This window comes from Palaemon carinicauda, chromosome 19, assembly GCF_036898095.1.
Source record: "Palaemon carinicauda isolate YSFRI2023 chromosome 19, ASM3689809v2, whole genome shotgun sequence".
NCBI lineage: Eukaryota > Metazoa > Arthropoda > Malacostraca > Decapoda > Palaemonidae > Palaemon > Palaemon carinicauda.
In genome coordinates this window covers 110687166-110711085 of record NC_090743.1, presented here as the reverse complement: position 1 = coordinate 110711085, position 23920 = coordinate 110687166, and the positions used below count along the sequence as shown (strand labels likewise).

The following is a 23920-nucleotide window of genomic DNA, read 5'->3' as shown; positions in this document are numbered from 1 at the left end:
AAAAAAGTCTTTTTATTTTTGTAAACTACATATAATGCTATTCAGTTTCATTATGTTTTAAAAATTAAATCAGTCAAATGGGATCCATTAGCGTCCACACACTGTCGAAGGCGTTCTCGAATGTCATATCATTTTGCCTGACCCTGTATCTCTATGAAATGATTTCTGAAACCGTTTCCTTCCTCTTCTATCTTCTTCATGACAATATACGTAATTAGTTTAAAAAGTAAAGTTGATTGTGTGCAACCCTGTTTTATTCCACTCGTAACCTCCATTTCTGGTTCTATACCTTCACCTGAGTCAATGGCCGTAGTATCTCCTGGATAAATATTTGCAATTGGAATTATGATTTTGGTGTTAATTCTATATTCTTTTAAAACTTCTATTAATACTTCCCTTTTATAGAGTTAAATGATTTACTAAAGTCAATGGCAGTTACTATTAGGGGTTTCTTGTTTCTATAGCTCTCTTCTACACAATACTGTAATATAAAGATATTGTCCTATATCCTGCCTCCACCTGTAAATCCTGCTTGACATTCCTTATCTTCCTCATTCATTCTTAGGTGATTTTCTATTTCCTCTTTCACCATCATCATGAGTATTTTATATGAAATATTCAATAGAGCTATGGGTCGTAGGTTTTTTGACATTGGCCTCCTTTTCTTTTCAACCATCTTTGTTCTTGACTTCTTCCACATAATTGGTTTTTCTTTTTCGTCCAACTCATTTTGGTAACATTTCTGTAAAATTTCAAGACATGTTTTGCCTTTTTTTTCCTAGTGCCCTATATAGCTCGGGTTTTAGGCCATCGGGTCCCACTGCTTTTTTGCCTTTAGTTTTCCTTGGCAATTCTTTACTTTTCCTACTTTTATTCTTGGATTTTTCATTGGTTTTATATTACCTTTTGTTTCCATTACAAGGTCATATTGTGCTCTAAGTATGTCCGGAATATTATGTCCTTCTATTCTTGTGATGTCTTCCTGTTGCGCTATTTCATTTTCATATTCTATCAGTTTTTCTTTGTTCCAAACTAAGTCAATTTTATTTTCATGCTTACAATATTCGGCTTCCCCAGTATTTAACTAATTCCTCTTTTGTTTCTTCCTTATTTAGCTTAGTTTCTTGTTCCCCATAAAGTTGTATAACTTTGCCATGGGCTTCTGTCTGTTCCTTATTCTGTTGATATTTTCCCAGTTTTTTTTTTATCCATTTTTATTTTTTCTGTTACCTTTTTTCAAGCATAGTAATTTCCTTCTTTATCATTTTTTTTCTGTTAAAATCCTTCCTTTCCTTTATGCCTTTTCTTATTTCATCGTTCATCCAGGGTTGCTTATGTACCTTTTCTTCATTAAATACTTTCCTTTTATATAGATTTATCAATTTTTCTTCTGCGGCCTCTTTTATTATCAGCTCCATTCCTTCTATTTTGTCTATTTGTCTATCTCTTGCAATTTCCTCTACTCTCGTAGTATATTCCCTTAAACTATTTTCATCTGTCCTGAAGTATTTTTAATTCCACCCATCTTCCTTTATTAAAAATTTTATTCTGATCACTCTTGAATTCCAGATCTATAGTGTTCAGATTATGATCCGAGTTAACAAAGTTCGATTCTACATTGGCTATATTCATTTCCCTAAAGTTTTTATACATTTGTTCGTTTACTAGCACGTAGTCTATCACACTTTTTTTTGTCATCTTTCTCAAGTATAAACCCCTTTACATCTTAAATCTCCATTCAACAGGACTAACCTATGATCATTCATTCAATCTAGAATTATTTCTCCTTTCCTGACTAAATTCTGGTAACCTAAAAATCTTCCATGTTGAAGCCTTAAGCTACGTTCAGAAAGATGCAGAAGAGCTACAATCAGCTGTTTGAAAGGCGTTCGCTACGTTGTTTCCTAATATATTTTGCCGTTGGATTCAGTGAAAGTCCTAAAGATTGATTATTATAAATGTGTTTTCGTCAATTTCCATAACCAAAAATAAAAATGTGTTTATAAGATAATATAGCGCAATGAAACTAAATCACAACTTTTACTAATTGTGTTCAGTTTGAACTAACATCAATAATTTATATCAAGAATGCATATATATATATATATATATATATATATATATATATATATATATATATATATATATATATATATATATATATATATATACACTTCAATTTATTCTCTTTGTTTTAATTCTTGGATTCAATTTTTCGTTTTCACTTCACAAATTGAAATAATTTTCTCCTGGACTCTTTTACTACTACTACTACTACTACTAATACTACTACTACTACTACTACTACTACTACTACTAATAATAATAATAATGATAATAGTAATAATAATAATAGTAAAAGTAATAATAATAATGATAATTTTATTATTATTATTATTATTATTATTATGAAAAAGCCTGATTTATACACACTATATATATATATATATATATATATATATATATATATATATATATATATATATATATATATATATATAATATATATATATATATATATATATATATATATATATATATATATATATATATATATATATATAGAGAGAGAGAGAGAGAGAGAGAGAGAGAGAGAGAGAGAGAGAGAGAGAGAGAGAGAGAGAGAGAGAGAGAGAGAGAGAGAACGATTTTTCTAATCAGCTGATCAGCTCAGCATCATATCACCATTCACCTTCTGTTGTTGTTGACTTGTTGGAAATATAAACTGTGTATCCTGTGATGTAGGAGAAAATGCTAACCACTTTATGTTATATTGTCCACCGTTTAGTGATATAAGAATAAAAGCAATTGAGCTCCAACAACCATACGAAGATAGTGCACAAACAGTTGGAAAATTCCTTTTTTTGTATAGAAAATATTGAAAATAAGAAAAGTGTACTACAACAAATGTGGATGAAAAGAGAAAAACTAGTGAAAATAAGGAACACACAAAACTAAAAGACACAGAGGCGCCGTTGCAAAGGCCAAGCCTCAACCTGAATCGATCTGATCCGGTAAATAATAACCATTTTTAGTTTACTCGATTTCATTTGTTTTGTTTGTTTAATGAAGTGATTGAAAGCCTCTTTGTCGACCAACTGTTAATGAGTAATTCAAAGGAATTGTAGCTACAGCGTAATTAACCTCTGGTGAAATTAGCCCAATGAATGACGTTAACGTAGGTAGGCTATTATTAGATTAGGCAGGCAGTAGACTAGGCCTATGACACTGCATAGATTAAGACTATGGAAGAAACGATGAATGTCCAGGGTATAATTTTCGATGAATTGATAGAAATAGATCTTCAGGGAGTCTTTTTAAAGTTTATGTATGACATATCTATTTGGACGTTACTGTTTTTAGAAATATTTAATTCATTCTCATTTATTTGTTTCCTTATTTCCTTTCCTTACTGGGCTATTTTTTCCTATTGGAGCCCTTGGTCTTATAGCATCTTGCTTTTCCAACTAGGGTAGGAGCTTGGATAGTAATAATGATATTATTTTAAAGAGTTTTGATGAAGCGTATGTTCTGGGAAAGATATCTATTAGATTAAAGGAAGTTGAAATAAACCTGTCAAATATTTAGGTATAATACATGTAGGAGTATAGTAATCAAGCACTGTTACCCTATAACATGTCAAATACAGAAATCATTTATTTTTTTGTCAAATTAGGCTATGATATATGAATATTTGAATATTATTGTTTGCACAAACGACTATTTTTTATATTTGGGGTGTATGTATGATAGCGGCCACCTGTATGTATGATTACGGCTAACTTAGAATACGGCAGTGGAAGGGGGTTGCAGGGGTGAGGGTGGTATCCCCCCCCCCCATAGCCCCATTAGGTAAGGACACAGCTTGTAGGTTAGTTTAGGGGGGAAAATTTAGGTTAGTTGATGTCAATTTTTAATCCACACAGGAGGAACTGGCCACTGAAATACAAAGGCTCCTTATATTTCGTTACAGCCCTTGAATATTATTATTTTTATTATTATTATTCAACTACTAGCTAAGCTACAACCTTAGATGGAAAAGCAAGATGTTATAAGCCCAAGGGCTCCAACAGGGGAAAATAGCCCTGTGAGGAAAGGAAATGAGGAAATAAATAAACAATCTTAGTAATAGTGAACAATTAAAATGAAATATTTTAAAATCAGTAACATCATCAGAACAGAGATTTCATAAATAAACTATAAAAAGACTTATTTAATGGTCCTTGGAAACCATGGTAGGAAAGCATTCATTTTTTGTTGGGAAAGCCATAGAGTAATGTACCATATTTAAGTAAACCATACGCGGTCTATTGTGGAAATGTTTGCCATCCCTGGAAACCCATCCCCTTACCTGACATAAAACAGCTGGAGTCTTATAAGATGTAAGGTTGTGCTTTATCCATAAACTGACCTTAGTAAAAACCTACTTGTTCCGTAACTGGAATACAAACATTTAGCTATTTATTTGTGGTTATTACTTATAGCGGAGCTGAAAGGACGAGCCATTAAAATTTTAGTGAAGGTTAATTAACCATTCCGCTAGTTAGGGGGTGGGTTAGGGAATTAGCTTGCTACCGCTCCCACTCACACACCGGTGACTTAGCTCACTTTGCTTTTGGCTCAGATGGTGTACGGTCGTTGCTGTTCTTCATCCTTCGCCTAGTTTTGGACTGCCATTAATTGCTTTTGTTTGTGCTTTCTCTTTTAGTAGTGCGTGTGTGTTGACTTCTGCAACCATGCATACTTGTTCAGGACTTGAAGGTCGACCCTGTAGAACATTCATGTCAGCCGTGGACACCGATCGCTTCACCCTTTGTCCTGCCTGCAGAGGGCAACGGTGTGATAGTAATATCAGGTGTAGTGAGTGTCGGGAGTGGTCTGCCTCCCAGTGGAAAAGGTTTAGGCGACGGAAGAAGAAGGCAAAGCGAGATATTTCTCCTTTGAAGGTTTCTTCGAAAGGGGAAAAACCCAAGACCTCTTCTTCCACTTCCCGACCTTACTCCGAAGCTCCTGCTCGTTCGGTCTCTTCCGGGAGACCATCGAGTAGTAGCGTAGACCCTTTGATTTATGGCTAACCCCGGTCCTCGAGAGATGACGAGGCTTCCCCTAGCAAAGAGGCCCCACCTCTCCCCCGGGTAAGGCCTTGACTCTTTTTTTTTTTTTTTTTTTTTACAAGTGTGGTCGTCCTTGGGGCTTATGGGTCTGCTCTCCAATGACTCCTTGCTGCGCTTCATCATTTGTGGTGCTAGTGCACAGCCATCTTCGACTTCAGAGTCACATCCTCTGTTGTGCGTCGATGTTGTAGTGTCTGAGGGGTCTTCTGTGGCCACTGCCGACGCCCCTGCACCTTCAGACTCTCCAGCTGTTGCTGCTGACTTTGTTTCCCCCATTCCAGTTCATCTTTCTTCTGTCTCCCTTGCGAGTGTTTCTCCTACTCTGGGGAGTTCACTCATAGAGACTCCTCTCCGGAGGACTTCTGCTTCTAAAGGTCAGCTTGCTGATCCTCCAGCTCCTAGAGGGGATCTTCAAGGCAGAGCTCGCCCTTTGCTTCGCCCTAGAGGTGGCCCTTCACCATCGGTGAAAAAGCGCCTCTTCGGCTCTTCAGCCTCGTCTTCGCAGCCGTATCCTGCAGAGGAGCTTCCTCTTCAGTCGTCTTCCAACCTTCGTCTGTTCCTGGACCTTCTCCTGATAATACTGCCGCTAGTCCTTGAACTTCTATCCTGGACTCTTCTGTGGATCGTTCGCGATCGCCGTCGGAGGATGTTCGTCCTTCCAAAGGGCACATTTCTGTTCCAGTTCATCCTTCATGCCGACCTGCTGACCTGCCTTCACCGTTCCTGTCTCCTTCATCATCTGCCTGTTCGAGCTGCACCTCCTAAGCGTTTAACTGCGCGCCAACGCTCTTCAGTGTGCCAGCGCCCTTTAGTGCACCAGTGCTCACCAGCATCAAGTCAGCGCCCTCCAGTTTCCAAGAGCGTTATCGCTTGTCAGCGTTCTTCAGCGGCCTTTCGGTACATCAGCACTCACTTGTTCATCAGCGCCTTCCAATGCCCCAGCAATCTCCTGCTCGCTGGTGCTCTCTAGCGCATTCTTGCCGTTCTAAAGACCAGCGTTTGCCAACTTGCCAGCACAGGGACGTTCTCCTGCATGTCAGCGCTCTCCAACTCGCCAGCGCTCTCACGCGTCAGCGCTCTCCTGTGCACAAGCACTCTCTTGCGCACCAGCTCTCTCCTGTGCTTCATCACTCTCCGGCTTGCCAGTGCTCTCCAGCTTGCCAGTGCTCTCCTTCTTGCCAGCGCTCACCTGCACGCCCGCATTCACCTGTGCACTCACATTTACCTGTGCACCAGCGCTCTCCGACTCGCCAGTGCTCACCAGCGCGCCAGCGCTCTCTTGCACGCTTGCGCCAATCCTCAGAGCAGGTTCTCCAGGCTTCAAATCACCATAAGGAACTTCACAATGGAGATTGTGACAGGTCACCATCGCCTCATTCCCCTCCCCGCTAACGCATTACAGCGCGACCACCGGGGAAAGGGAAAGGAGGCTCCACAGAATGGTTCAGGATCTCGAAGATTTGATCTTCAAAGGCGGACCCACCACTGCAAACATTGGTCCCTTTCCTTTCAAGGTGTCTCTCTGATAGAGCATCAATCAGCAAGCATCCTTGGTTCAGTGCCATGGTCAGAGCAGTAGTGCAAGCCTTCGGGCCTGCCATGTCATCCCGCTCGTCACTGACTTCCCATTCAACGGTACCCGCAGACCTACCGCGAGGAACCTTGGCTTCTTCTCCCCTGAAGAGGAAAAGAGGAGTCTCAGACGCGATCACATCCCCTATGGTAGAATTAACTCTTGTTGGGCCTTCAAGGCCTGTTCTTCCTGTCTCCCGTCGGACACTCTCCTACCTCACCTCTGCCGAGGGAGTCGCGCGAGGCTCGAACTTCCTCCCTTTCACCTTCAGAGGAAGTTTGTCCTCGCATGGAGAATTCTCCACCACTAACGGGAGTTAGGAGGGACAATTCCATCAGGCCTTCAATTCTTGAATTTGAATCCTACCTTCTTCCTCAGAAGGAATCTAAGGACTAAAAGACTCTCCCAAAGTCCTCTTCAAAGACCTCCAGGCCTACAGGAATCACTAGTCTAGGGATTCTCGCGACCCGCCCCTAGAGGAGCTCTCTGGGGCGGAAGAAGGAGACTTGGCCGCTAGTCCCACTTCAGAGGGGGGAGCAGAACATGCAATCTGGCAAGTTCTCATACTAGAGTACTCAACGGGTTTACAGACCCAGAAATACCCCCACGAGAGGGCAAAGACACAGTCTTAGCTAGAGGGTGCACGAGCTAAGATCACCTAAGAGCTCTCCGATCTCTCGTACTCCCAGCGTTCCAGCTCTACCGCTAAGCATCTCCCACATCCTCGCATCCAGCAGGTGAGATATTTTGAGATCTTGGACAAGCCTCGTCCAGCTCTTCCTCTCCATCGCTCTCTGGAAGAGCTCACCAAGGGATTCTCTCTAGAGAGGGTCTCCAGCCGTTAGGTCTCGTTCTCGGCATCAAAGATCCTTAACCAGGAGAAGGTTACGAAGTATGCCATGCCGGCTACTTTGTGGCTTGATCTGTGGTTGGGGACCCTGGGAATCCTGGTTCGAACCGAATATTTATCCAAGGAACGCACCAGGAAATCGATGAAAACTTTCCTTCTCTCAGCCACTCGCACCATAGTGTCTCGCCCCTTAAGTCTCGAACTTATGGTCGAACACCATTCTGAAACATCGAGATGTGGTGTCTGAGAGATTCCATCAGCAGGTCCCAAATGCCGAGATCGCTAGGCTCTGGAACTCCTGTTTAGACGGATCCTCTCTGTTTTGAGCAAAAGGACATGAAACATGCTGCTGGGAGATGGAAAGAGTCCCACAATGACTCCCTCCTCCATAGGGCTTTGGCATCCAAGCCCTATAAACCACCAGCTCCTCAGCAGTCCCATCCAACAAGACAGCAGCGAAGACAAAGGTATCTGAAAAGCCTTTTCCGACCAAAGACTGGAAAAGCACTAAGTCCTCCAGGGGAGGAAAATTTCTTAGAGGGAGCGGCCGTGGCCATAAATGCTAGGAAAGGAATTCCCTCCACTTATCACTTGTGGAGGGATGCCTACAAAGTTGCTGAGACAGGTGGAAGCAACTCAGGGCCGAGCCCTGGACAATCTCTGTGATTCGTTCAGGGTATAGCATCCCGTTCATAACATCTTTCCCTCCCCTGATCAGGAATCCAGTGGACTCCTTTGTGATGGGATCAGCAAAGGGGCTAGCCCTCTGGGCAGAAGTTCAAAGCTTGTTGAAGAAGGACACTCTCCAAGAGGTCCTCGATGAGTCCCCAGGCTTCTTCAGTCAACTCTCTCGTGAAAAAAGCATCAGGAGGCTGGAAACCCGTCATCGACCTCTCAGCTCTGAACAAGTTTGTAAAGCAAATTCCATTCAGCATGGAGACAGCAGATACAGTCAGACAAGCAGTAAGACCACAGGACTTCATGTGCACAGAGGACGTAAAGGACGCGTACTTTCAGATCCCAATCCATCCGTCTTCAAGGAAGTACTTAAGATTCAGCCTAGACAACAGGAAATACCAGTTCAAGGTGCTGTGCTTCCATCTTTCCACAGTACTGTATAGTGGTTTGCAAACTGTGGCCAGATGTAGCACGCAGCCTACCTAGTGTCCGAATGCCGACCATATACCAACGTTCACTACACAAAAAGATAAAACGGTGGAATACCCAGAAATCTGGGCAACAGGTAAACAGTCAAGGGACTGGGTGCTGTGCACCACCCCTTGATTTTATATTGGGCAAGGGGACCCAGCTAGAACTGAAGTTCTTCACCCAAGGGGTTAACTATTGTACTGTAATTTTTCAATATTAAACTTAGCCGGTGATTATATAAGCTGCAGCTCTGCTGCCCGACAGAAAAACTCTACGTTCAAAATACGCCAGCGATCGCTATGCAGGTAGGGGGTGTACATCAACAGCGCCATCTGTCGAGCAGGTACTCAGTACTCAATGTAAACACAGAACTCAATTTTCTCTCTGTCGTGCCACCGGCAAGACCTACTAAATTCGCTGTTGCTTACTGGATTGGTTTTCACATATTTTGGTGAAGTACACATTTCTAGTTTTGAGCTTTCGCTTTGCAGACGTTATCTTCAATACATCCTTGCATTCTTTTATTGATTTTGGATTATTTGTTGACAACTTTGGATAGATTTTGAATTCCCCTTTGACTAATTCAAGATGGCTGACCCTTCTCAAGTCCCTAAATTCAGGAAATGTAATGCTAGGGACTGTTCAAGGCGTCTTCCGAAGGCCTCTATCGATCCTCACACCGTTTGTTCCAATTGTCGGGATAAGACCTGTCAATTGGAAGATCGATGTGAGGAATGCGTTGGGCTTTCGGAATTCGATTTCATCGAATTCCAGAAATACACACGTAGGCTAGAGAGAGATAGAGTTAGGAGAATTTCATCTCGCTCCGTTGATTTTTCCTCTCCTCATGCCCCACAACCTATTCCTTCCCCTGTAGTGGTTGCTCCTGATCCCCCTTCTAGCACTCAACAACCTTCGATGGCAGATATGATGCGTGCCATCCAGGCTCTGGGTGAGAGAGTCGAGTCATTGGCGAGTGACCGTAACCAACTCATGGCAGACGTCAAGGAGTTGAAGTGTAAGAGTGCAGTGGGTAGTGACAAAGTGAGTGGTAGTGTTGTGGAAAGTGTTGTAGATAGTGTTGCGCTTGAGGGTTCGTCTGTTCGTGCCTGTCGTCCTCCCAGTCCGGGACCTCTTGCAAGCTCCCAAGCCCAGGGGAGAAGCAATGTCGTACGACCAAAGGGTTCGAGAGGCTTTAATCAGCGAACAGACGTTCCCTCCGTGGTTTCGGGCGTATCTAACCAAGATCGCCCCACCCACACGAAGACGAGAGAGCCCATTTATTCCTCGTCTGCGGAAGAGGTTTCTCAAAAGAAACCATGGACCAAGGTCTCGCGGCCTCTTAAGCGCAAGTCGGTCACTTCCGCGCAAGTCCAACGGCCCAGTTGTAGCCACTGGGTCAGTTCGGACTCGCTGCAGTCTTCCGATGACTGCACACCTCCTAAGAGAGGCAAAGCGGTACCGCATCAGGCAGTAACACCGTCTGTTGCCGCACCTGCTTCTGTAGACCCTAAGTGGTCTTTGCTGCAGACCATGCAGTCACAGTTAACGTCATTGATGCAGGACTTTCGTGCGGAGAAGGTTGACGCTGCACCAACCTCTAGCCTACAACCACCCTCGGTTGTGCGTCCAGTGGACGCTGAGGCTACCTTCTCCCGCACTCCAGCTGTGAGAGTCCCGCCACCCATGCGTTCCAGTGTACCCTGCCAGCCGCATGTTGACGTTCAGCGACGCACGGAACCTTCCGTTGACGTTCGCGAGTTACAACAACAACCTAAGTTGTTTTGTTTTGACGCAGTGCGTCAACCTCCGCAACCCAGTGTGGTTACCACTACTCGCCCACAGCAGACTAGACAGTCTGGAGTAGACGCTTTGCGCCCCCGCGCTGCTATGGTTGTTGCCAGTTCACAGACTGGGCAACAGTTCCATGACGTTGCGTCCGGTTCAGTCACGCATGCACCCGTGCTGCCGGACTCAGCTGACCAGCCGATTCCTACTCCTTTGCCGTTTCCTCCTCAGTTTTCAGATGATGGACTCTCTGATGATGACGACGCTGCACACATTGACGACCCGCATACGGACATCGACGAACCCAAGACCACGCAACCCTCCTTGGACTTTAGGAAAGTTCTTGCACTGTTCAAGGAGATGTATCCTGATCAGTTTGTTTCTGCGGCCCCACGCTCTCCTCCATCTGAGTTCGCTTTAGGCACGCAGTCATCCGCGCCTGCCTTTACGAAGCTCGTCCTCGCCCGCTCGTCTAAGAGAGCTTTACGAGTGTTGGGAGAATGGATGCAGTCCAAAAAGAACCTTGGGAAGACAGCATTCACGTTTCCCCCTGCGAGACTCTCTTCCAGATCGAGCGTCTGGTATGCCACGGGAGAAGTTCTCGGCTTGGGAGTTCCTGCCTCTGCCCAGGGCGACTTCTCAAGTCTAGTAGACTCTTCCCGCAGGCTAGCCATGAGACGCTCTAAGATTTGTTGGTCTCCTTCAGACTTAGACCATCTGTTGAAAGGAGTGTTCAGAGCCTTCGAGGTTTTTAACTTTTTGGATTGGTGTTTGGGAGCGTTGAGCAGGAAGATCTCCCCTTCTGACAATGAAACTTCCATGCTCATTATGTCTTGCATGGACAAGGCCATACGTGACGGTTCCAGTGAGCTTGCGGCTTCGTTCGTTTCCGGGGTCCTCAAGAAACGGGAAAACCTTTGCTCTTTCTTGTCAGCTGGAGTAACACCGTGTCAGAGATCGGAACTTATGTTTGCTCCTCTCTCAAAGTGCCTTTTCCCAGAGGAGTTGATAAAGGAGATTGCTGCCTCCTTGATTCAAAAAGACACTCATGACCTGGTTGCGTCCTCTGCCCGCAAAGCCACCCCTTTGCCTACCTTGTCTAGACCCAGGATGGACACTCCAGCGTCCAGATTCATTCCGCCCTTTCGTGGCAGAGCCTCCAGCAGAGGAGGTGCTCGTGCCGAAGGGAGACGTGGGAAGAAGAAAGGTACCAAGTCCTTTAAGGGCAGAGTCTGACTGCCACCTTCTTCAGACAGCAGTGGGAGCCAGACTCAAGAACTTCTGGCAGACCTGGGAGAAAAGGGGCGCAGATGCACAATCTGTGAAGTTGCTCAGAGAAGGGTACAAGATCCCGTTTGTACGCAAACCCCCTCTAGCAACGTCTCCCATCGATCTCTCTCCCAGGTACAGAGAGGAGGACAAGAGACTAGCTTTGAAGCAAGAGGTGTCTCTCTTACTAGAAAAGGGAGCGGTAGTCAAAGTCCGGGACCATCAATCCCCGGGCTTCTACAACCGTCTCTTCTTAGTGGTAAAGAAGACAGGAGGGTGGAGACCGGTGCTAGACGTCAGTGCGCTGAATGTCTTTGTCACAAAGCAGACGTTCGCCATGGAGACCACAAAGTCTGTTCTAGCAGCGGTCAGGAAGGAAGACTGGATGGTCTCTTTAGACCTAAGGGACGCTTACTTTCACGTCCCCATCCACCCAGAATCCCAACCTTTTCTGAGGTTCGTTTACGAAAAGGTTGTCTACCAATTTCAAGCCCTGTGCTTTGGCCTAAGCACGGCTCCTCTTGTCTTTACGAAACTGATGAGGAATATTGCCAAATTCCTGCATTTAGCGGATATCAGAGCCTCCCTCTATTTGGACGACTGGCTTCTAAGAGCTTCTTCCAGTCGTCGCTGTCTGGAGAATCTAAAGTGGACTCTAGATCTGACCAAGGAATTGGGTCTCCTGGTCAATATGGAAAAGTCCCAACTGGTCCCATCCCAAACTATAGTGTACTTAGGGATGGAGATTCACAGTCAAGCTTTTCGGGCTTTTCCGTCGGCCCCCAGAACAAGTCAAGCCCAAGGATGCATCCAAAACATGCTAAAGAAGGACCGATGTTCAGTCAGACAGTGGATGAGTCTGATAGGGACGCTTTCATCCCTGGAACAGTTCATTTCGTTAGGGAGACTGCACCTCCGTCCCCTTCAATTTCACCTAGCTGTTCACTGGAAAAAGGACAAGACGCTAGAAGCGGTCTCGATCCCCATTTCCGAGAAGATGAAGTCATCACTGACTTGGTGGAAGGACAACATCAACCTCAGAGAGGGTCTGCCCCAGGCTATTCAGACCCCCAACCACGTTCTCTTCTCGGACGCATCGGACACGGGCTGGGGTGCGACATTAGACGGTCAGGAATGCTCGGGAACTTGGAACTCGAATCAAAGAACGTTACATATCAACTGCAAGGAGCTACTGGCAGTTCATCTGGCCTTGAAAAGCTTCAAGTCCCTCCTTCTAGGCAAGGTGGTGGAGGTGAACTCAGACAACACCACGGCCTTGGCGTACATCTCCAAGCAAGGAGGGACCCATTCTATGACGTTGTACGAGATCGCAAGGGACCTCCTCACCTGGTCAAGAGATCTAAACCTTTCTCTAGTAACGAGGTTCATTCAAGGCAACATGAATGTCATGGCGGATTGCCTCAGTCGGAAGGGTCAAATCATTCCAACAGAATGGACCCTACACAAGGATGTGTGCAAGAGACTATGGGCCACATGGGGCCAACCTACCATAGATCTCTTTGCAACCTCGATGACCAAGAGGCTCCCAATTTATTGCTCGCCAATCCCGGACCCAGCAGCAGTTCATATAGATGCCTTTCTACTGGATTGGTCCCATCTAGACCTTTATGCATTCCCCCCGTTCAAGATTGTCAACAAGGTACTGCAGAAGTTCGCCTCTCACGAAGGGACAAGGTTGACGTTAGTTGCTCCCCTCTGGCCCGCGAGAGAATGGTTCACTGAGGTACTTCAATGGCTGGTGGACGTTCCCAGAACTCTTCCTCTAAGAGTGGACCTTCTACGTCAGCCACACGTAAAGAAGGTACACCCAGGCCTCCACGCTCTTCGTCTGACTGCCTTCAGACTATCGAAAGACTCTCGAGAGCTAGAGGCTTTTCGAAGGAGGCAGCCAGGGTGATTGCTAGAGCAAGGAGGACATCCACTCTTAGAGTCTACCAGTCGAAGTGGGAAGTCTTCCGAAACTGGTGCAAGTCGGTATCAGTATCCTCAACCAGTACCTCTGTAACCCAAATAGCTGACTTCCTATTATACCTGAGGAAGGAAAGATCTCTTTCAGCTCCCACGATCAAAGGTTACAGAAGCATGTTGGCAGCAGTCTTCCGTCACAGAGGCTTAGATCTTTCTAACAACAAAGATCTACAGGACCTCCTTAAGTCTTTTGAGACCTCGAAGGAGCGTCGTTTGGCTACACCGGGTTGGAATTTAGACGTGGTACTAAGATTCCTTATGTCAGAAAGGTTCGAGCCACTACAATCAGCCTCCTTTAAAGATCTCACTTTAAAGACTCTTTTCCTCGTTTGCTTAGCAACAGCTAAAAGAGTCAGTGAGATACACGCCTTCAGCAGGAACATCGGATTTTCATCTGAAACGGCTACATGTTCTTTACAGCTTGGTTTTCTAGCCAAAAACGAGCTACCTTCTCGCCCTTGGCCGAAATCGTTCGATATTCCAAGCCTTTCAAATTTGGTTGGAAATGAACTAGAAAGAGTCTTATGCCCTGTTAGAGCTCTTAAGTTCTATTTAAGACGAACTAAACCTTTACGAGGACAGTCAGAAGCTTTATGGTGTGCTATTAAGAAACCTTCTTTACCTATGTCAAAGAATGCAGTTTCCTATTATATCAGACTGTTGATACGAGAAGCTCATTCCCATCTGAATGAGGAAGAGTTAGAGCTGTCGCAACTTCAGTGGCCTTTAAACAAAATAGATCTCTGCAGAGTATAATGGACGCAACCTATTGGAGAAGCAAGTCAGTGTTCGCGTCTTTTTATCTTAAAGATGTCCAGTCTCTTTACGAGAACTGCTACACCCTGGGACCATTCGTAGCAGCGAGTGCAGTAGTGGGTGAGGGCTCAACCACTACATTCCCCTAATTCCATAACCTTTTTTAATCTTTCTCTTGAAATGTTTTTTATTGTTGTTTTTGGGTTGTCCGGAAGGCTAAGAAGCCTTTCGCATCCTGGTTGATTTGGCGGGTGGTCAAATTCTTTTCTTGAGAAGCGCCTAGATTAGAGGTTTTGATGAGGTCCTTTAGTATGGGTTGCAACCCTTGATACTTCAGCTCCTAGGAGTCGCTCAGCATCCTAAGAGGATCGCGAGGCTCAGTAAGGAAGACGTACTTAAAAAAGGCAGAGTAATTGTTCAAGTCGACTTCCTTACCAGGTACTTATTTATTTTATGTTTGTTATTTTGAATAACTGCTAAAATGAAATACAAAATCCTTAGCTCATAATAATGTAAACAATTAATGCTGGTCTCTACCCACCCCCCTGGGTGTGAATCAGCTTATATAATCACCGGCTAAGTTTAATATTGAAAAATATTATTTTTATTAATAAAATAAATTTTTGAATATACTTACCCGGTGATTATATATTAAAGGACCCTCCCTTCCTCCCCAATAGAGACCCAGTGGACCGAGGAGAAAATTGAGTTCTGTGTTTACATTGAGTACTGAGTACCTGCTCGACAGATGGCGCTGTTGATGTACACCCCCTACCTGCATAGCGATCGCTGGCGTATTTTGAACGTAGAGTTTTTCTGTCGGGCAGCAGAGCTGCAGCTTATATAATCACCGGGTAAGTATATTCAAAAATTTATTTTATTAATAAAAATAACATTTTTCAATATCAAACTTACCCGATGATCATATAGCTGCATCCCTGCTGCCCGACAGAAAAGTCTGCGGGAGGAATACGCCAGCGATCGCTATACAGGTGGGGGTGCATATCAACAGCGCCATCTGTCAAGTAGGTACTCAAGTACTCGATGTCAACAACGAACCAATTTTCCCTCTGTCGTGCCACAGGCAAGACCTACTGAATACGCCGTCCCTAACTGGTTTTGTTTTCACAACGTTTTGGTGAAGTACACTATTCCAGTTTTGAGCTTTCGCTATGCAGGGGTTTTATCTTCATTTCAAAACTTGAACTCGTTTTGGTTAGATTTAATTTTGGTGACGAAAAGAGTATGGACTCGAAGAGAGTATGGACTCTCTTTCACTTTTTAATGGCCGACGCTTCCCTTAGACGGAAGTGTGTTTAGGTTTTTGGTAATTTTGCTTAACAAGTTATAGATCTATTTATTTTATATCTCTCCGCCTTTAAGGCCTCTTCGATTAACTTTCCTTTTATTATAAACTTATAAAATTAATTTTTATGTTTGTTTATATGCGACCTTTCCTAATAGTAGGCGGTCCTTACTTGGAACCGAAGTTAATTAACTTTGAGCCCGTCATATCGTATTTACCTTTTAAGAATTTATACCCCTTTTTAATTTTATGTTGTTAAAAGAATTTCTTTGATAGTCTCGTACTGTTTTCAAGATGAACTAACGTTTAGTTTTGTCTCCGCAGTTGTTGACGTTCAGAACGTTCAACATGCGCTCTATCGTTACGATAGAGAGAGAGTATTTCACAGTTTCACGTTGCAGTAAGAGTAAACCGATTCTAGCGTTTCGTTCATTCTTTCTTAGCCTAAATGGTTTAAATTCTAAATAAAGGAACTTTTTATTTGGGAAACCTTTCAGTTTTTTCCTTTAGCAAATAATATGTTTTAACGATATATAATTGGGCTCTTCTCTCAGGTTCTAAGTCAAGAGAGAAGAGAGAGAAGGATAGAGACGGAGGGAGAGAGAGGAGAATAAACGTTTCGTTCAAGCGGGTAACGTTGTTCTCGTTTTTTACTTTTCTCCCTTGTCGCTGTAGGGGAAGAAGGTAAAACGTTTCTAGAGTTTTATTCTTGTTCCCAGGCTTTATGCGGTGAGAGATTTTAAACGTAGTTTATTTGATCTAGTGTTTAGTCTCTTTTCCAGCCACTGAATTCTTTATCTTTAATTATGTTTTTCTGTTGCATTGTAAACTGTTTTCGCAATTACTACCTTTTAATGAAGGATAGGATTGCGTGTTTCAGGTGGAAATCAGTTAAAGTTTCGATTTCAGTGAAATAAGTGCAAACAGAAAATCAAAAGTGATAAAGTGATATGCGCTAAGTGTTACAGTGTTGCGTTCGAGGGTTCGTCTGTTCGTGCCAGTTGTTCACCTAGTCCGATACCTCTTACAAGCTCCCAAGCCACAGGGGATAAGTAATGTCGAAGGACTTATGGGTTCCACAGGCCTTGATCGACGAACAGACGTTTCCCTCCGTGGTTTCGGGTGTATCTACACACGTTGCCGACGTGATCACCCCACCCACACAAAGACGAGAGAGCCCATTTATTCCTCGTCTGCGGAAGAGGTTTCTCGCAGAAACCATGGACCAATCTTGCTGCTTTTTAAATGCAAGTCGGTCCCTTCCGCGCAAGTCCAACGGCCTAGGTGTAGCCACTGGGTCAGTTCGGACTCGCTGCAGTCATCCGACGACTGCACACCTTCCGAGAGAGGCAAGGTGGTTCCGCAACAGGCAGTAACTCCGTCTGTTGCCGCACCAGCTGTTTTAGACCCTCAGTCACAACGGACAGTAGCTCCGTTTGTTGCCGTCTTTTATAGACCCTAGTGGTCTATGCTGCAGATATGCAGTCTCAGCTTGCTTCCTTCATGCAGGAGTATCGTGCTGAGAAGGTTGACACTGCACCTGTTAACCTACAACCTGCCACGGTTGTGCGCTCAGCAGATACTGCGGCTGCCTGCTCCCACACTCCACCTGTGAGAGCTCCACCACCGATGCGCAGTCGACCCTGCCAGACGCATGTTCATGCTGCACCCTCCGTTGACATGCGTGAGCTACCGCATCAGCAGTGGGAAGGTGCTGTCAAGCTGCCGTGTTTTGCCGCAATGCGGCATGATCCGCAACCCACGGCAGTCCCTCCCACGCACCAGCACTCCGCTTTTGTTGTTGCCAGCTCCCACACTCCGACTGCGGAGCAGGGTTGCCAACTCAAATTTTCAAATGTCGCTAGATAGGCTTGCAAAAGTAGCTAGAAAGTAGCTAAAGTCATATGGAATTTCTCTAAAGAAAGTAGCTAAAATAGAATACTGTAAAAAGGCAATGAATTAGCACAAAATCGCTAATTTGGCAACTCTGCTGTGGAGAAGGTTGACGATGCACCCGTGGGCCTACAGCCTACCACGGTTGTGCGCCCGGCATGGCTGCCTGCTCCCACACTCTTGTTGTGAGAGCTCCTCCACCCATGCACAGTCAACCCTGCCAGACGTATGATGACTCCCACAGACACACGGAGCACTCCGTTGCCGTGCGTGAGCTACCACAAGCTGCCGTGTTTTGACACGGTGTGTCAGCCTCCGCAACACACTGTGGTTACCGCCACTCGCCCGCAGCAAACTAGTCAGTCAGGAGTTGAGGCTTCCCCACACAACTTTGGTTGTTGCCAACTCACAGACTGTCAAACAGTTACATGACGTTGCCTTCTGGTCTGCTACTAATACACCAGTGCTGTATGTCCTCACGCTCCTGTTGTGGTTGACAGTTCAGTTTTTGACAGTTCACAGACTGTCAAGCATTTTCATAACGTTGCCTTCTGGTCTGCTGCTTATGCACCAGTGAAACCCTCACTGAGATAACCTAGCTTTTCTCGGACATGGTTCCTGTAGATGAAAAAGTGCTGTTCTCCCTCCTTCTGATATTCCCTTGAGGACTCTGTCATTTGGAGAGGAGCCTTAAGCTGCTTAGCCTCCTATGGACTTTAATTAAAGCATAACATGCTTCCAGGGAGGGTAAATGGTTCCGCTTCAGTCGCTACCCCGTCTGTTGCCACACCTGCTCCCTTAGACCTTGGGCTTTGTTGCAAGACATGCAGTCCAAGCTTAGTCCTTGATAGAGGATTTTTTACGGAGAAGAACCTTCTTGCCAACAACCTTCCTACCGGTTGGTTGTACGCCCTGTTGACGCTGTGATTTCCTACTCACGTCCGCCAGTTGAGATGATTCCTCCTCCGGTGCGACCCAGTGTGGGTTGCCAGTCGCACGTTATCGTTAAGCGATTCTCGGAGGTGGTTGTGGACGTTCAGTGTGTCACTAGGAAGACGTTCAACAACCAGCAGAGGTGACTTGTTGTGACGCAGTGCGGCAACCTCAGCAACCCGATAGGGGTTGTCTGCACAACCCAGACAGTCTAGACAGTTTCGGGTTGTCGCTGTACTTCCTCGCTTCCCCATGGTTGACAGTTCACAGACTGTGCAGCAGTACCATGATCTTGTGTCTGGCTCCGTCACGCATCCACCAGTGCGACCGGATTCAGCGAGTCAGACGTTGCCCACTCCGTTGCCGTTTCCTCATCAGTTTCGGATGAGGAACCCTCTGATGAGGACATGGCTGAACAAGATGATCAACCCCCAGCCCTGCTATCCATCCAGAAGATGCTGAAGAAGGAACGCGGCCCTGTCAGGCTGTGGATGAGTCTGGTTAAGACACTGTCATCCGTGGTTCAATTGGTGTCACTTGGAAGACTACACCTCCGTCCTCTTCGGTTTCATCTAGCTCTTCACTGGAAAAGGACAAGACGCTAGAAGCGGTCTAGATCCCGGTTTCCGGAAGATAAGTCTGGTCTGACTGGATGAAAGGACTTTATCAACCTTTGATAGGGTTTTCCCCTGACTGTTCAGACTCCCAACCACGTTCTCTTCTCAGACGCATCGGACGTAGGCTGGGGTGCGACCTTAGGCGGTAGGGAATGCTCGGGATTATGGAACTCGCGCAAAAGGACAATGCATTTCAACTGCAAGAAGCTTCTGGCAGTACGTCTGACCTGGAAAGCTTCAGGTCTCTCCTTCAAGGCAAAGTAGTGGAGGTGAACACGGTCAACTCACTGCTTTGATGTACATCTCCTAGCAAGGAGGGACCTACTCTCTGACATGGTACGAGTTCGCAAGTGACCTCCTCTCCTGTTCAACAGGTCTAGACTTTTCACTAGTAACAAGTTTCTTCCAAGGCAACTTGAATGTCTTAGCAGATTGTCTCAGTAGGAAGGGACAATAACTCCAACATATTGGACCCTCCACTAGGATGTATGCAAGAGACTTTGGGTCTCCTGGGGCCAGCCAACCATAGATCTCTTCGCAACCTCGATGTCCAAGAGGCTCTCAATACTTTGCTCACCTATCCCGGACCCAGCAGTAGTTCTTTTAGATGCCTTTCTACATGATTGGTCTCATCTAGATCTATATGCATTCCCTCCGTTCTAGATTGTCAACAAGGTACTGCAGAAGTTCGCCTCTCACGAAGGGACAAGTGGACGCTAATTGCTCCCCTCTGGCCCGCGAGAGAATAACTTACCGAGGTACTTCGATGGCTAGTAGACGTTCCCAGAACTCTTCCCCTAAGGGTGGACCTGCTACGTCTGCCACGCGTAAAGAAGGTACTCCAAGGCCTCCACGCTCTTCGTCTCACTGCCTTCAGAGTATCGAAAGACTCTCGAGAACTAGAGGTTTTTCGAAGGAGGCAACCAGAGCGATTGCTAGAGCAAGGAGAACATCCACCCTTAGAGTCTACCAATCGAAGTGGGAAATCTTTCGAAACTGGTGCAAGTCAGTATCCGTATCCTCGACCAGTACCTCTGTAACTCAAATAGCTGACTTCCTCTTATATCTGAGGAAAGAGCGATCTCTTTCAGCTCCCACTCAAGGGTTACAGAAGCATGTTGGCATCAGTCTTCCGTCACAGAGGCTTAGATCTTTCCAACAATAAAGATCTACAGGACCTCCTTAAGTCTTTTGAGACCACGAAGGAGCGTCGTTTGGTTACACCTGGTTGGAATTTAGACGTGGTTCTAAGATTCCTTATGTTAGACAGGTTCGAACCACTTCAATCAGCCTCCCTGAAAGATCTCACCTTTAAGACTCTTTTCCTGATATGCTTAACCACAGCTAAAAGAGTCAGTGAGATTCATGCCTTCAGCAAGAACATCGGATTCTCATCTGAAACGGCTACATGTTCTTCATCTTGGTTTTCTAGCCAAACACGAGCTGCCTTCTCGGCCTTGACCAATATCGTTCGATGTTCCAAACTTATCGTATGGTTGGAAATGAACTAAAAAGAGTATTATGTCCTGTAAGAGCTCTTAAGTTCTATTTTAAAACCTTTACGAGGCCCGTCTGAAGCTTTATGGTGTTCAGTTAAGAATTCATCTTTGCCTATGTCAGAGAATTCTTTATCCTATTTTTATCAGACTGTTAATACGAGAAGCTCATTCCCTTCTGAATGAGGAAGACCAAGCTTGGCTGAAGGTAAGGACACACGAAGTTAGAGCTGTCACAACTTCCGTGGCCTTTAAACAAAATAGATCTCTGCAAAATATATTCGACGCAACCTATTGGAAAAGCAAATCAGTGTTCGCGTCTTTTATCTTAAGAATGTCCAGTCTCTTTACGAGAACTGCTACACTCTGGGACCATTCGTAGCAACGAGTGCAGTAGTGGTGGGGGCTCCACCACTACAATTCCCTAATTCCAGAACCTTTTTAATCTTTCTCTTGAAATATTTTTGGGTTGTCCGGAAGGCTAAGAAGCCTTTCGCATCCTACTTGATTTGGCGGGTGGTCAAAATCATTTCTTGAGAAGCGCCTAGATTAAAGGTTTTGATGAGGACCTTTAGTATGGGTTGCAACCCTTCATACTTCAGCTCCTAGAAGTCGCTCAGCATCCTATGAGGATCGCGAGGCTCAGTAAGGAAGACGTACTTAAAAAGGCAGAGTAATTGTTCAAGTCGTCTTTCTTACCAGGTACTTATTTATTTTATGCTTGTTATTTTGAATAACTGCTAAAATAAAATACGGAATACTTAGCTCATAATGTCAACTTGTTATGCTGGTCTCTACCCACCCCCCTGGGTGTGAATCAGCTATATGATCATCGGGTAAGTTTGATATTGAAAAATGTTATTTTCCTTAGTAAAATAAATTTTTGAATATACTTACCCGATGATCATAAATTAAAGGACCCACCCTTCCTCCCCAATAGAGAACCAGTGGGACAGAGGAGAAAATTGGTTCGTTGTTGACATCGAGTACTTGAGTACCTACTTGACAGATGGCGCTGTTGATGTACACCCCCACCTGTATAGCGATCGCTGGCGTATTCCTCCCGCAGACTTTTCTGTCGGGCAGCAGGGATGCAGCTATATGATCATCGGGTAAGTATATTCAAAAATTTATTTTACTAAGGAAAATAACATTTTTCAGTAGTTACTTTCCTCTTGGTAAGGGTAGAAGAGACTCTTCAGCTGTGGTAAGCAGCTCTTCTAGGAGAAGGACACTCCAAAATCAAACCATTGTTCTCTAGTCTTGGGTAGTGCCAGAGCCTCTGTACCATGGTCTTCCACTGTCTTGGGTTAGAGTTCTCTTGCTTGAGGGTATACTCGGGGACACTATTCCATCTTATTTCTCTTCCTCTTATTTTGTTAAAGTTTTTATAGTTTATATAGGAAATATTTATTTAAATGTTGCTAAAATTTAATTTTTCCTTGTTTCCTTTCCTCACTGGGCTATTTTCCTTGTTGGAGCCCCTGGGCTTATAGCATCCTGCTTTTCCAACTAGGGTTGTAGCTTAGTAAGTAATAATAATAATAATAATGTTATTCAGAGGTAAGCCGTCTCACTTGTTACTAACATGCAAGGAATCCAATTTAAAATCTAGAATGGTTGCTGAGAAGGGGACATTGTAGGGCAAGAAAAAACTTACAGTGTATAAGAAAAAGGGGAAAAAAAAGTTTATTTCTTTCCTGAGAAAAAAAAAAAAATACAAAACTGTAGCATGAAAAGTCAGGTCTTCAAAAAACATAAGCAGAGACAGATATATCCAGGCAGAGCCACATAGGAATCAATCCTCTAAAAGTTTAATCTGCATATACAAGTACAGTATAAACAAAGGCCCACCTTACAGTGTATCTATTTGGGTTAAATTCATGGCTAAATTAGGAGTCATAACCGAATGGTCTGAATTCTTTAAGAAATCTGCTAGTTTCTTAACTGCCGAATCATATTGGCGAATCGTAGAGTCCCTTTTGTCTGCATCAAGATAAGACTACGAATGAAGAATAGCATCTGCTAAAGCCTAAAATAAATAGCAAAGTCGAGTGACGAACGCCCCGGAGGGGCGGGTACTAAACAATAACAAAGCTAGAACGCTATCTTGTTCGTAGGCTGGACTTGCTAGCAAAAAGTACCATGAGCATAATAACGCAAAAATAATAACGGTTCCAAAGGCATAAGGCCAGGGACTTAACCAAGAACCTAAGTGACAGAGTACTAAACGGGCAGACAAAGATGAATTCCCAAGACAAGTGAACAAACAATGGCCGCCGTGAAGGGCCAGACGGGAATAATAAAACAGACTATACTGGATATAAAACAAAAGCCCGGTACTATAAAAAGCTGTCAAAACAAACTATGGTACTTAACATTGGAATGTGTGAAGATGGAGCTTCGGACATGACGAAATAAATCCACGAATGTTAAAAAAGCCGAGAGCACCACAAAAAAATTTCACACTGACGAAGTCCAAAAAGAAGGATGTTGTTCAGATGGCGCTCGCGTCGGGGCGTGGGTGGTGTGGCGCTGGTGGGTTGGCTAGGGCCTTTGTATCGGCCCATCCCTTTGACGAAGGAATTAACTAAATGGAAGACAACCTGTGAATAGTGGATTTCACGCGCCTTTGCTTTATACACGACACCCAAAAGGTGCTCGCGCGAGGGTTGTAACCTCAGCATTCCATGCTTTTATCTTTCTCTGGTATAATTGGAAGGTTTTATCAGAAAAGGTATATAAAAAGGACTCTTTTCACCGGCAGCCACAGGTCTCTCCCCAGAAATAGATTTTTCCTTCGTCAAAATCCCTTTTGAATGAGCTTGCGTGAAGATCAAAGGGATTATAAAACAAGGTTGCACATCGGACCTGACTCTACATTCTCACCTCTACATCAGAAAGACAAAGAAAAATTGTTGTTTAAAAAACCTTTCAATCCTCAGTGATACACAGTATGTCATGGTTATTCTACACCCATGAAAATGGATAAGAGGTGAGATCAATTATAATCATATTTTGAGGCCCCTCCTCTTGATTGCAAAGCTGCGAATTTGTCAAGATGACAAAATCGTAGATAATTTGTATTTTTCGTAATGATACAAACCTTTACTATTTATACAAACTTATCCAGCAGCCGTATCCCCCTTGAAGTTTTACCTCCAAGCAGAGAGAGCTAAATCTTCGG

The 23920-nt window shown here is 44.5% G+C and overlaps 1 protein-coding gene across 7 annotated transcripts in view; it reads left to right on the top strand.

Moving 5' to 3' along the window:
• Window positions 1-23920, top strand: part of ArgRS-m (arginyl-tRNA synthetase, mitochondrial) — a 644356-nt gene that overhangs the window by 494280 nt on the left and 126156 nt on the right. For 2 of the 7 annotated variants that reach the window (XR_011047406.1, XM_068393753.1), the window contains exon 1: window positions 3044-3182. The exons of 1 other annotated variant lie outside the window; for it this stretch is intronic. The gene's annotated coding sequence lies outside the window, so the exon portion shown is untranslated. 4 more of the 7 variants (XM_068393755.1, XM_068393754.1, XM_068393757.1 and 1 more) reach the window with 4 other exon arrangements.